We start from the raw sequence: 15,088 nt of genomic DNA on the forward strand, positions 1-15,088 counted from the left end.
TTTTTAATATTCCACTCCCCACCCACCCCAGGTGGTTTGAATATGCAGCCAGGATTGAGAACCACTAGGCTAGATTATGGAAGATCATTCCCCACTTTAAAATTAGAGATCTGTGACCAACTAATTTGCTGTCACGGTGGGATGGCTGGAAATGACTTAACATTATGCTCTTCCCAGGAGCAGCTTCATATTCACCAAGGGTTGGGAGGGGAATTTTGCTTGGAAGGAATGATAATGGCGGAACTCCAGGGGGAGAACAAAGGACTGGCCGCATCTTGCCGAAATGGCCATGCTATGTGATCTTGTCTCAGCAATTTCATGCCTTGAGCCTCCGTGTCTTGGCCCTGACCAGCACAACTCCTGTTCTGTTCTGTCTGTTCAGCCCAGAATTCCCAACGGGCTTGGAGCTTTCTACTGCTCTGGAAGGTTCTCTTCCCCTCTCATCTCTTCTGAGTGAAAAAGGCAGCTGGGAGGCCCCCTGCCCTTCTCCCCTCCAGTGATCCCAAGCCATGGCTGAGAATAGTGGGAATGAGGTGCTAATGCCCCCGTCTTGAGTAGATTTTCCCCCCGGCACACACATCTGGTTTCCATTTTCTTCTGCAGCAGGCCCCATTGAGCAGAGCCTTCCTCTTTGAATCTCTTGAAAAATCATGTCCAGAGGCCAGGTTCAGCCCCCACCCTGACCCCAGCCCTCAATGCAGCAAGAGTCCTTTCTCAGGGACCCTTGGCCCAGTCTTCCGCATGGTCTTTGGGAGGCAGGCGGGGCCCTCACCAGAGGGGAGAGTTAAAGGCCGGGGTGGGGTGGGGGACATTAGAGGAGTGCTGGCTCCCTGGAGAACTGGGGAAGCAGGAAGGTTTGGGAACACCTGAAAAGAACAGGAGGAGTACATGAGCCACCAGGAAAAATGAGTGCCTGCTGCCTCCAGCTGGGAGGACTGCAAGCTCTTCTTGCTTTCACCCAGACCCCTGGGCACAGAGACAGTAAGGGCCAGGTGGGGATGGAATGGGGACTCTTGGGGTCAGATTCTACCTTAAGAGATGTCAGGGTCATAAAGACAACACACTGGTCATGCTCACTGACTGGGGAATGTCCCCAGTGTCCCTCCTGTCTTGCACAGCACACTGTGATGATCAGGGGCACTGGCTCTGGATAGCACAAGACTGGGCTGAATTTTGGCCCTGAATTCACCCTAGGTGGGTCATGGAACTTATGAGTCAGTTTAATCTTCTGTGAATTAGGAGTATTAGAGTAGAAATGGAATTATAGTAGATAAACACAAGCAAAGCATTCAGCCTAACACATAGGAAACAATTAATAAATGATAGCAAACATCTATTATCCATTTATCTATTCATTTAACCACACATTGACAATTTGTCTATCTGCCCGTCTATCTCTCTGCCTGTCTTTCTGTCCACTCATCTCTTCATCCATCCATCCATCCATCCATCCATCTCTTCAACCAGACATCCAACCATCCATCCATCATCCATCCCCCCGTCCATCCATCCATCCATCCATCCAACCCATATGATGGCAGGGATATTAGGGTTCATCCGTTCCAGCAGGTCTCCCACCTGGAAAGCTTGTTAGCTGGGCTGGTCCTAGACCCTCCCTCAGAAGTTCTAATTTAATAAATCTGTGAGAGACCCAGGAATTCACACGTTAAACAAGCTTCCCAGGTCATGCTGATGCAGGTGGTCCTCAAGCCCCTCTCAAGAAACACTGACCTAGCACCTCACCTCATTTTACCAAGGAGGAAACTGAGGCAGAGAGGGTGACTTCCTGTCTGGGCTTTCTCCCCTCCCCTACGGCCCCCATGAGGGTGCTGTGTGGGGGCGAGTGTGACCAAGAGCCCTGGGAGGGCAGCAGAGGATGGCTAGCAGCCCACCACACGGCCCCCCACCCTCTTGCCTGCTCCTGCCCACAGACACCGCCCTGACTCCCACACTGAGCTTGTCAGGGACCAGGGATTTATTCCTGCAGGCCAGCTTTTCACCCTTTCTTTCCTGGGTTATTTATGTCCCTTGCCTTTTATCTCCTGCCCGGCTGGCCCGCAAGGCCCATTATGTCGCTTTGGCTGCGGCCGCATCAATCTCCGGCCGCGGGAGCCAGGCCCCCAGCCCATCTCATCATTTATTTCCCAGGTCTCCCTGATGCTTAGCTGGCAGCTGTCCTGGTGTGTGGATGGCCCTGGCTGGCATCCTCCTAAGAGAGGACCTTTGTCGCTGGGTCTTGGGATTGTCAGGTCAAATGGGCCACGGGCAGCTTGTGTGGGGCCCAGGAGTGCTGTGACCTTTCAGGAATTCGCATGGCAGTAGGGGCAGTGTTCTGGTTGTCAGGACTTCAGAGTCCCAGCCTGAACTCTGCCAGTGACTCCCTGGGTGATGTTAGACAAGGAGCAGTAACTAGATAGGACAATCCAGGTCATAGCTTCCAATGCTTCCAGATGTGTGACAAGTGCCTCCCAAACTGTGTCTTATAAATTTTCCTTTTTTTTTGAGATGGAGTCTCATTCTGTCGCCCAGGCTCTGGAGTGCAGTGGTGTGATCTCGGCTTACTGCAACCTCTGCCGCCTGGGTTCAAGCGATTCTCCTGCCTCAGCCTCCCGAGTAGCTGGGATTACAGGCGCCTGCCATCGTGACTGGCTAATTTTTTTTTTGTATTTTTAGTAGAGACAGGGTTTCACTGTGTTGGCCAGGATGGTCTCAATCTTCTGACCTCGTGATCTGCCCGCCTCAGCCTCCCAAAGTGCTAGCATTACAGGCGTAAGCCACTGTGCCTGGCCGTGTCTTACAAATTAATAAATATTTATTAAAAAGGCAGAGACAATTCCATAACCAAAGTCTGGAAAACTCTAGCTTGAACAGAGGTGTCGTGAGTTGAATGGTGCTCCTCAAAAGATATGTCATGTCTTTACCCCAGGAACTGTGAAAGTGACCTTATTTGGAAAGAGTGTACTCACAGATGTAATCGAGGATCTCACGATGAGATTCCCCTGGATTTAGGGTGGACTCCAATCCAGTGATGAGTAAAAGGTGAGGGAGACACGCAGGGTAAAGGGCACATTAGGAGTGAGGCAGAGACTGGAGTCATGCAGCCCCAAACCAAAAGAGGCCTGGAGCCATCAGGAGCTGGAAGAGACAGGAGAGGATTCTCCCCTAGGGCCTTTTGAGGAAGGACAGTCCTACTTATTCCTTGATTTCAGACCTCTGGCCTCCAGAATGGTGAGAGATAAATTTCTGTTGTTTTTAGGACACCACTTTCGTGGTAATATGTTATGTAGCCCTAGGAAGCGGATACAAGAGAGAAACAGTTTTGTATGCTGCAGGACTCGCCGGGGCCTTTAGTAGCAAATGTGCATTAGGAAGCACTAGGGCTGCAGCGTCAAACTGTGACATCAAGCACCTGACTGGGGAGCTCCCCTCAGGACTTGTGTCTTGAAGAGCACATTTTGGGGGATGCTGACCATGACTTGGTGGGAGAGGTTGGGGGAGAAGGGAAAGTGTGGGGGGACCTGCTTGGTCTAATCTTTTTGGAAATGAGGTGGGGGTCATAGAGTCTGGGGCTCTGTCCCAGATACAATGAAGTGAGGGATTTAGGATCACAGGCAAAGGAAGTCACCTTGCAGCTCGATCCACTCCCAGAGGAAGTTTGGGTTGGAGGGGTGCAGAACGGAAGCTGCTGGAGGAATCCTCCCAGCCCACCTTTCCAGCCTGCAGGCCAAGTCACCGCCTGTCATGAAATCCTTTCCTGCCTGCCAAGGATAGGGTGGTGGGGACTCCTGCACCTTAGATGTCTCTATTCTGAAGAACCAGGCTTGTTTGCAAGCCCAGGGAGCTAAGGGTTAATAATAATCGCCATAATGATAATTCCAGGTATGATTTATTGAGAGATTACCACTGCCAGACCCTGTGCTGAGTGCTTTATGCATATTAATTAATTAATTCCTCATAACTCTATTAGTCCATTTTATAGGAGCAGAGATGGAGGCACAGAGAAGTTGAATAGCTTGCTCCAAGTCACACAGCTAGTAAATAGGAGATCCAGGATTTAAATCCAGGTTGTCTGACAGTTCTCAATCATGAAGTCACACTGCCTTACCCCAGATGCAGGAGCTGTGGGAGAGAATGCTCTTGCATTCATTCACTCAACATTATTCCTTGCCTGCACCCTGCCAATTGCTGGGCCAAGCCTTCAGGCCACAGCACTGAGCCTGGGAATTCCAGAACCCAGTGAGTCCTTACACAGCATGGTGGGGAGGCAGCCAGGACACCAAAGATGTCAGTGATGGCAGTGCTGGGGACAATGGCCACGAGGTGTTGGTAGGGGCTTCCAATCCAGCCTCAGCACTCAGGGACTGTGCCTTGGACTCAGTTTCTCTTTTGTTCACTGAACTAGGTATTCATGGGCAAATGGGAGTCAGCCCAAAGGAAGGGGGTCCAAGGTGAAAGATGTGAGAAGGCTTCATCCTGAAGCAGCATGCTGTCTTCCGGGAGCTGGGTCTACTTGGCCATAGCTAAGAGGATGGGATGGGGTTTGGGAATGGAGCCCTTTCCCACCGCCTACTAGGGAATCGGGCGGTCCAGAGTCTGAAGTGGACACAGATGAGACACTCAGCCTCCAGTCCCCAGCATCACTCCCTCACACAAGGCTCTGCCGAGTGGCAATAGCTCCATTTATTCACTCATTTTGTGCCAGACATTTTGCTAAGCATGTTACATAAATGGCCTTCTTTAATCTTCACTGAAACTCCGTGGGGTGCAGTTACTGCTAACTCCATTTAACACGGGAGAAATCAAGGCTCCTCGTGGTTGTGCTACTTGACTGTGCTGGGGATTGCATGTGGTCTGTTGGACAGAGGCCTAGATTTAAACAGGGATGACATCAACATGTTTCACACTAGGGGCTTTGGAGACTCTGACCCCTCAGTTAAGATGCCACCCAGAAGCTTACTGGGGTGCACCAGCTGAACATCAACTCTACTTGTAACCAAAACAAGCACTTGGAATCATGCTGGGAATATAGTAAGCACCAGAAAAACGTAGCTATCCCTTTTCTTGTTTTCTTTATTAATCACCCTGTCTGGGACTATGCGGAAAGCAGACCATTCTGTTCCATCTCTTCTCCCACTTTTTTCCTGGTACATTTTTCAAAGCTCTTGTTTACAGGCTATTTGGCTGCTCAAGAATCTTCAATGGCTCCCCTTTGCCTACAGAAAAACTCTTAACTCCTCTGCCCAACAGTCACGGCTCCCCTTGGCTGACTCCAAGCTCCCTGTCCAGGTGGACTTTGGCCTGCCCTCTAAGGAAGTCCTTCTCCCCCAGGCTGCCTCTTCGCTATGCCCCGACACACCATGTGCTTTCCTTCCCAGGGCCCTCACTGAGCCATGAACCCTCCTGAAATACCTCCTCACCCTCTTCATTGACCTGACTTCAAGGCTGCTGAAATTCTACCTCCACCAAGAAGCCTTCTGAATACTCTGCCACTCAGCGGGCTCCCATTTTTAAATGTCCTACAGCTCTCTCTGTTCTGCTAACACTTGTTCGCACGCCACGTGCCAACTATTTTTGGTCTGCTTCCCGCAGCCCAATCACAAAATCAACCTCTTGGTGTCAGGAGTCAGCACTTCCCAGACTTTTATGTGCCATGAATCACCTGGGGATCTTGTGAAGCTGCAGCTCCCAGGTCAGGAGGCCTGAGGTGGGGCCCAAGACCCTGCATTTCTAACAAGCTCCCAGGTGACGCTGTGTCCTGGGGCCACACTTGAAGCACAAGCCTGAGGCATCTGGCAGAGCCTCTGTCCCTTGGTTCTCAGTCCTGGGACCTGAGAAAAATACTTCTCCTGGGTCCTACCCCCAGAATCTCTGCTTATTGGCGGGGAGCCAGCCAGGTACTGTTGTGTTTACAGAGCTTTTCAGGTGACTGTGACGGGCAGATAGGACAGAGCCACTGAGCTGGCACCATCCCTCACCCCAACAGGTGTGTGTTTTTACCTGGTCCGGGATTCTCAAATTAGACCCTGTTGGAGGGTAGGAAGCTAGTTCCTTAGGCATGGGGCAGGCTGGGGCAACCAGAGCCCTACAGTGCTTTTGTGGGTGGGTGCCCACTAACCATTGGGGAACTTTGAGGGGATGGAGGGAGAGCATCCGCCCTGCACGGTCCCAGCCAAAGGCATATCTGAACCCACTGACACCATCCACCCCAAGGCACAGATAGGTGACCACTCAGGAAGGACCAGGAGGGGAGTCCCAGGAGCGGTTTGGCCAGAAACTCCCTCCTTCTGCCGGTCGGCCTGGCTGGGTACCTGGGAGCGGAGGACTCCGGTCCTGGCACCCAGGAAACCGCCACTGTGCCGAGTTAGAAGGCAGAGGACGCCCTCTGCTGGGAGGTTTGAGCATTTCCCCCCAGGGACTCAGGTGGAATGGAGGAAATCAGGGGAGGGAAGGGAGGGCTGTTGTGTGTCTCTTCTTTGTCTTCCTATTTCAGGGTCTGCAGAACCAAAATCCAGTTTAGATGAAGGATCACAGGTTGAGACTCTGAAGGGTGGGACGGATTTGCTCATGCAGCCAAATCGCACTGAGGCTCTTTCTGCCCCTTTCACCCTTTCCTTCTCGTTATCATCACGGTCAACACCGATCCTCCTGCGCTGGCTCAGGCTTCGCGGCTTGAAAACACAGGATTGAAAACACAGCTTTTGTTCTGTGTCTTCAAGAAGGCTCAGCTGCTCTGAGCACCTACAGTTCCTGGTCTGGACTTCCTTGTGGTTTATAACGCACTTGAGTCAATGAGGGGTCAGTGTTAGGATCAGTGGTGATGAGAGTTAGAATTCAGTCTGGGGCTAGGGCCATCGGGCGTTCTTACTAAGTCAGGGATCAGACTGCATTCAGAGTCCAGTCACCAGGTAAGCACCAGAAGGTAGGTCCGGCTCACTAAAGGCTATGGCCAAACCTCTGCCCACAGTGAAGGAGGCTGGTGTCTGGGAGACCAAGGCAGAAGAGGAAGACCGAGAAAGCAGAACATGTCTGTTTCCTCCCGCTCCCCCAGGATGGCTGCTCCGAGCTTTCACGATGCTATGGGCCCGTAGTTCAGGGGTCAGCACGTAGTGCACCAACAGCCAGCCCTCTGGGCTTGACTCCATGGTGGGCCCACCCTGTGGCTCTCTCTCAGGGTGCAGTGTCTTACTGTAATATCTATCAACTTTGTCATAAATGCATATTCTTAGCCCAGGGGAGGGTGAGCTATACTGAGGGGAAGGGGTCCAGCATTATTTTAGGGTGGAGAGTCAACATATGAACACGTGTGGTCATTGAAGCTACCGTAGACCAGGGACGTGAAACCTGGGGCCTGAGGGTGGGCACTGCAGGCCACTGAGGGTCCACAAACCCACCTGGAATTGTGTGGGATTTGTGTGTGTCCAATTTTATGTGGTTTTCCATCAGATTCTCAAAGGACCATAACCAAAAAATTAGTTTAGAATCCTTGCCTACGCCTATTCTTCCTTTTATTTATTTACTTGGAGACAGGGTCTTGTTTGTCACCCAGGATGGAGTACAGTGGCACAATCATGGCTCACTACAGCCTCGACCTTCCAGGCTCAATCGATCCTCCCACCTCAGCCACCTGAGTAGCTGGGACCACAGATACACACTTCCACACCTGCTGATTTTTGTACTTTTTCGTAGAAATGGGGCTTCACCATGTTGCCCAGGCTGATCTCGAACTCCTGGACTCAAGCAATCTTCCCACCTGGGTCTCTCAAATTGCCGGGATTACAGGCATGAGCCACTGCACCTCGCCCTTATCTTTTTTAAAAAACACTTTAAAAATAGCTTTATCGAGGTATAGCTGATAGAACATAAATTGCATACATTTAAAGTGTTCAACTTAATAAAAAATGTTGACATATGTATACATTGTGAAATGATCACCACAATCAAGATAGTGAACATCCTTATCACCCTCAAAAGTTGATCTGCTTTCTGTCACTATAGATGAATTCAAATTTTTCTAGAACGTTCTATTAATGGCTGCATACAGTGTATACTTTCTTGGGTCCAATTTCTTTTATTCTGCCTAATTATTTTGGTGGCCATCCACATTATCATGTGTGTCAGCAGTTCATGGCTTTTTATCACTGAGTGGTATTCCATTGTGTGGAAGGGCCACAATTTGTATTTCCATTAATCTGCTGATGGATGTTTGAGTTGTTCCCAGTTTTTGGTTATTACAAAGAAAGCTGCTGTGAGCATTCATGCACACATGGGCAAATGTTTTCATTTCTCTTGGGTGGAAAGAAGTTGTTACAAACTGTTTCCTGTAACGGAATGTCATCTTACATTCTCCGCAGCAGCGTGTGTGAGTTCCAGTTGCTCCATGTGCTGGCCAACACTCACTAGAGTTAGTCTCTTTAAGCTGTTTTTAGACACTCTAGTGGGTGTTTAATTTGCGTTTTCCTAATGACTAATGGTATTGAGCATCTTTTCACGTGCTTATTTGTTATCCACATGTCTTCTTTGGTGAAATGTCAGTTCAAATATTTTGCCCACTGAAAAAATTGGGTTTGGCTGGGTGCAGTGGCTCACAACTGTAATCCCAGCACTTTTGAGAGGCCAAGGCAGGCAGATCACCTGAGGTCAGGAGTTCAAAACCAGCCTGGCCATCATAGTGAAACCCTTTATCTACAAAAATACAAAAATTAGCTGGGCATGATGATGGGTGCCTGTAATCCCAGCTACCTGGGAGGCAGAGGCAGGACAACAACTTGAACCCGGGAGGCGGAGGTTGAGGTGAGCCGAGATCACACCATTGCACTCCAGCTTGGGTGACAGAGCAAGACTTCATCTCAAAAAAAAAGAAAAATTAAAATTAATAAGTAAATAATTTAAAATGGGGTTGTTTGCTGTTTGATTGAGTTGTAATAGTTATTTATATAGTCTAGACACAAGGCCCTTGCTGGATAAATTTGTTGCAAATATTTTTCCCAGTGTGTGGTTTGCCATTTCATTTTCATAAGCATATCTTTTTAAAGAGCAAACTTTCAAAATTTGCTTTATTTTAATATTTATTTTAAAATTTATTTATTTTAATAGTTTGTGCTTTTTGCATTATATTTATAAAACCTTTTCCAAATCCAAGTCACTAGGGTTCCTCCTATGTTTTCTTCTAAAAGTTTTGTAAATTTAGCTCTTACATTTAGGTCTACATTCTTTTTAGCTAACTTTTATATATGGCGCAAGTTATGAATCCAAGTTCTTGATGAATTCAAGTTCTTATTTATTTATTTATTTTTTGCATGTGGGTATCTAATTGTCTAATTGCTCCAGCACCATTTGTTGAAAAGATTCTCTTTCACGCATTACCTGGCACCTCTGTCAAAAATCAGTTGACCACATATAAGTTGATCTACTTTTAGACTCTATTACTTAGGCCGGGCGCGGTGGCTCAAGCCTGTAATCCCAGCACTTTGGGAGGCCGAGACGGGCGGATCACGAGGTCAGGAGATCGAGACCATCCTGGCTAACACGGTGAAACCCCGTCTCTACTAAAAAAATACAAAAAATTAGCCGGGCGAGATGGCGGGCGCCTGTAGTCCCAGCTACTCGGGAGGCTGAGGCGAGAGAATGGCGTAAACCGGGAGGCGGAGCTTGCAGTGAGCTGAGATCCGGCCACTGCACTCCAGCCTGGGCGACAGAGCGAGACTCCGTCTCAACAAAAAAAAAAAAAAAAAAAAAAAATAGACTCTATTACTTTCTCCCAGATATAGGTCTCCTCTGTGGGCGGGTGTTTGGCCATAGCCTTTACTGAGATGGACCTGTCCGCTGATGCTTACCTGGCGATTGGACTGTGTACCTGGGCTGCCTTCTGATTCTGTAAGAATGACCGCTATCTCTAGTTCCAGACTAAATGTCCACTATTGATGTATTGTCTATCTTCATACAAATACCCTATTGTCTTGATTACTATAGCTTTTAATAAGTCATACAATCACCTAGAGTAAGTCTTTCAATATTTTTTTTTCAAAGTTGTTTTGGCTGTTCTAGATCCTTTGTATTTCCATATAACTTTGGAATCAGTTGGTCAATTTCTACCAAAAATCCTACTGGGATTTTAATGGGGATTTTATTGATTCTATATATCAATTCAGTGGAGATATTGTCTTATAATATTGTCTTCCAATCCAAGAACACAGTATATCTCTCAATTTATTTAGCTTTTTAATTTCACTCAGCAGTGCTTTGTAGTTCTCAGTGTAAGGTCTTACATATCTTTTGCAGATTTATCCCTAAGTATTTCATACTTTTTCATTCTATTGTAAATGGTAGTATTTTATTTTATTTTACTTTATCTTATCTTATTTTATTTTATTTTATTTGAGACAGAGTTTTGCTCTTGTTGCCCAGGCTGTAGTGCAGTGGTGCCATCTTGGCTCACTAGAACCTCCACCTCCCGGGTTTGAGAAATTCTTCTGCCTCAGCCTCCCAAGTAGCTGGGATTACAGGTGCCCATCACCATGCCTGGCTAATTTTTTGTATTTTTAATAGAGACAGGGTTTCACCATGTTGGCCAGGTTAGTCTTAAACTCCTGACCTCAGGTGATCCACCCGCTTCGGCCTCCCAAAGTTCTGGGATTACAGGCATAAGCCACCAAGCCTGGCCTATGGTAGTATTTTAAATTTCAATTTCTAATTCTTGGTTGCTAGTATATTCGAAATACAATTGATTTTTGTATATTGCTCTTAAATTCTATAACCTTTCTACTCACTTATTAATTCTAGTACCTTTTTTGTAAGTTTTATATGATTTTCTTTTTTTTTTTTTTTTATTTGAGACAAAGTTTCATTCTTGTCGCCCAGGCTGGAGTGCAGTGGTGCAGTCTCAGCTCACTGCAACCTCCGCCTCCTGCCTCAGTCTCCCAAGTAGCTGGGATTACAGGTGCCTACAGGATTTTCTATGTAGACACTCATATTGTCTGCAAATAGTTTACTTCTTCCTTCCAATCTGGGTGTTTTAAATTTCTTTTTCTTGCCTTATTACAATGGCTGCAACCCCAGTGCAATGTTAAGTAGGAATGGCAAAAGTGGATATCCTTGCCTTGTTTCCAGTCCTGGGTAGCAGGAAAGTTTTCAAGCTTTTACTCCTCCTTGGCTTTTATTGGCCCTGGCAGGGGTGACCTTTTATAACTGGTTGGAGGACCCCAATGTTTGCCCTGGGCATTGTGCCCTTCTTTCCAGTGTTTTGGTACAAACCCTGTTGAGCATGAAAGTGCCCTGGGGACAGGGATGGTATATTTGACTCCAGCTCTCCACACCGTGCCTGGCATGGTGCTCAGCTTGACAAATTATCATTGCCAACCAGGGCCTGTTTGTACTGCTGTCCACCCCATCCCCTTTGCTTTCCTCCTGGACAAAGGTAGCCATGCTTCCCTCCTTTCCTTCTCTTCCCCTTCAGAAACCTGAATGGAAGGAGACATGAAAGGAAAGCACTCAGGTTTCACCAGCATCAGGTTCCTTCTATGCAGCGTCCTCATTCGAAAATAAACCTGAGGGGGTAAGGGAAGGGGGGCAGTGACAGAGACAGGAGAGAGCTGTTATCATAGCTCTGCTTCCAAGCTGTATTTTTAGGGCTGGCATTTAGGTTTGGCCTGGGGACAAGGGGCTGGAAAATGCAAGGCATTTCCTCTTCCTGTCAGCTGAGACACAGTGTGTGTGTGAGTGTGTGGACAGGGCCATGCCGTCTTCCCACTTATCACCTTCAGAATAGCAAACAAAGTACACTTCCTCGGCAGGCCTCCTGCGCTCCCGGTGTTGGCCCTTCCAGACCAGTCTCATCTTGAGATTGTATCAAGGCTCCTCCCCAAACTATGAGCTAGGCCGATTCCTGCAGGGAGAGGAGGAGGAACGCTTGTTCCCTCAGAGGGATGTGCTGCTGTCACAGTGCTAGGCAGCTTTCAGCCATGGGAGGGACGAGACTCTGAGGTCCTGGTGGGGATATTTTGGAAGGTCTCAATGACAACGTAACAGGTTCATTTGTTGACTTGTTTATTCATTACTGCATATGTGAGCTACTTAACCACTCTGTGCCTCAGTTTCCCCACAGGGATGTCACTAAAACCTGCTTCATAAGGGCGCTGAGAGGATTCAGTGAGTTAATACTGGATGTAAAGTGGCAACGTGCTTAAAACATCACTTGTCAGGTAGGAAGGGCTGAGGAAAGGTTGGCTGTCATTATCTGAGTACCTACTGCACGCCACCCTTGAGCTTGGGCAGGGGCAGGGACTTCAGTGGGGAATGAGACAGGTACTGTCTCTCACCTTTTGAAGTTTACTCAGTTGGAGACCTGGTTGCTGCCTTTGAGAACTAAGTTTTCCACCACAACTTTAGACCAGGGTCCTGGAAACACATGGAGTGAAAGGTCTTCTTTACCACTGCAAGGTGACAAACTAGTCAGAGACACGACGATGTTGATGTTATTTGCACTTTGTGGAGCTCTGGCTGGCTTTGTTTCTTTTTTGATCTGTGAAGTCGTTTCACATATTGGGGTCTCATTTTCCTCACTTGTAAAATGGGAGGGAGAATACATACAATGGGATATTACTCGGCCTTGACAAGGAATGAACTTCTGACACGTGCTACGACACGGAGGAACCTGGAGGACGTGATGCCAAACGAAGTAAACCAGTCCCAGAGAGACAAACACTATATGATTTCACTTGTGGGTAACTAGAATAGTCAAATTCAGAGAGACAGAAGGTAGAATGGTGGTAGCTGGGGGAGTTTTTGTTTAGTGGGTACAGAGTTTCAGTTTTGCAAGATGCAAAGAATTGTGGAGATAGTGATGATGGATGCACAACATTATGAATGTATTCAATACCACTGAACTGTACATCTAAAATAGTTAAATTGGTAAATTTGATTATATGCATTTTACTTTTTTTTTTTTTTTTTTTTGAGACGGAGTCTCAATCTGTCGTCCAGGCTGGAATGTAGCGGTGTGATCTCAACTCACTGCAACCTCCGCCTCCCGGGTTCAAGCAATTCTCCTGGCTCAGCCTCCCAAGTAGCTGGAACTACAGGCACATGCCACCACATCCAGCTAATTTTTGTATTTTTAGTAGAGACAGGATTTCACCATGTTGGCCAGGATGGTCTCGATCTCTTGACCTCGTGATCCATCCACCTTGGCCTCCCAAAGTGCTGGGATTACAGGCGTGAGCCCACACCCGGCCTACTGTAATTTTTTAATTTGGAAAAAAATGAGGAGAACAGTTAAAGTAGATGATTACTTAGGTCTGTTCTAATCCTTCCTCCTATAAACCAAAATATCTCTTTCTTTCCCTTCCTATTGTCTTTCTCTTTCACACAGTTACCAGGGCTGCCCACTCCAGAGCACAGGTTGTGCACTGCACACCTCCAAGGAGTGCCCTTCTTCAAGACTGCAGCATGGGTGGCACAGCCTGTTCAATTGCACAATCCAGTCTGTTTCTGATCTACCTGGTCAGAAGGGGGTCTCTCATGTCCATCTCCTGAGTTTATGCAAAGTAGAAAAAAAATTCAGCTTCAACTAGAAACAGCAAATAAAACACACTTATCTGATCTTCCCCCTTTGTATCATTTATTACATTTAGAAGATTGTTTTATGGTTGGTTTCTTCTGCCTGAGATTTAGCAAGTGCTTGTTGACATTCCCAGTCATTCATTTCGCAAATATTTCCCAAGCACTCACAGTGTGCTGGGCACTGTGGAGGTGCTGGACACAGCTGAGCCTGGAGTCCCTCGTCTCATGGCACATGCGTTATAGTTCCAGGAGGCAGACCAGAAACAGGCAAACAAATAGGAAGCCAGCATACAAGAGCGTTAAGTGCCACGTAGACAATGACTTGATGGTCCTGGGCAGGATGGCGTGAGGGGTTGCTTTAGACTGTGATAAAGGAAGGCTTCCTGTGGGAGGTGACATTTGAATTGTCACCTGAATGACAGGAAGGAGCCAGCCAAGTGTATGTGGGGGCAAAGTCCTCTCGGGTCTCCTCACATCAGGCCTGGCAGGGAAGGGGTGAAGCCACCTGTTGCTCTTGGCCTCTCTTCCTCACTCCTTGCCCCATCTTCTCCACTTCCCTCCACCTGAGGAAAAGTCCCCAGAGGCCTTCCATTCAGAGAACAGAGAAGCCTTTGCAGGAGGGGGCTCAGAAATCTCCATCCAGACTGGAGCCTCTCCTCCATCCTTCCCTTTCCTACAGAGCCAAGCAGCGAGAAAGGAGTCGTTCAGGTCTCTCTCCTGAGTAGATGATTGGGGTGGATCTCCTCTGTCAAGCCAAATGTTACAGGGATTTGGGAAGGCCATCCAGGAGGGGGAAGCCCAGCTTACTCAAAGGCTGCCCTGGCTGGGATGGTGGGATAACCAGGATCACTAGATCAGGCTGACAAAGAACAAAATTGCCTCCACTGTCCACAAGAATGGTGGTGGGAGCACCCTGTTAGAGCAGATGGCCATGAGTTCAAACCGTGTCTCAGCCTCTTACTGGCTGGGTGACTTTGAGGAGGCAACTTCACCTCTGTCTCAATCTCCTCATTTGTAATAGGGGTGCTGTGAGGACTAGGAGAGTTTACCCACACTGTGCTTAGGGCAGCATTTGGTGCACGAAGCACATGCGTTCGGTTCGACATCATTTTTCAGGAGGGTTTCTATCCACTGCAGAGTTGTCTTCCATTCGTCAGCAATCTCTTCTCCACCTCTATGAACACAGTCTTGGTACATTCACAGGAGGCTTGATCTGGAAGAGACAGAGCTACACACAGGTCAGGGGAGTGCCTGATGGGAGTTTCTGGTATGTGAGAGAATGGGGCAGCCTATGTGGGACAGTGTTTTCCTGACTGTGTGGACCGGTGTTTTGAGTTTGAATATGTGGGTATCTACATTTGCTTCTCTAATCAAGAGAGAGTTCCTTACTGCATTCTACTAGCAAAGCCCATCCCTCCATCCCTCCATCCACCCACCCCTCTATCCATCCGTCCATCCATCCATCCATCCATCCATCCATCCATCCATCCAACAAATATTCCTTAGCACTTATTTGTGCTGGCTTTGCAAA

Source organism: Trachypithecus francoisi, unplaced genomic scaffold (assembly GCF_009764315.1).
Source record: "Trachypithecus francoisi isolate TF-2019V2 unplaced genomic scaffold, Tfra_2.0 Lachesis_group9, whole genome shotgun sequence".
Taxonomy (NCBI): Eukaryota; Metazoa; Chordata; class Mammalia; order Primates; family Cercopithecidae; genus Trachypithecus; species Trachypithecus francoisi.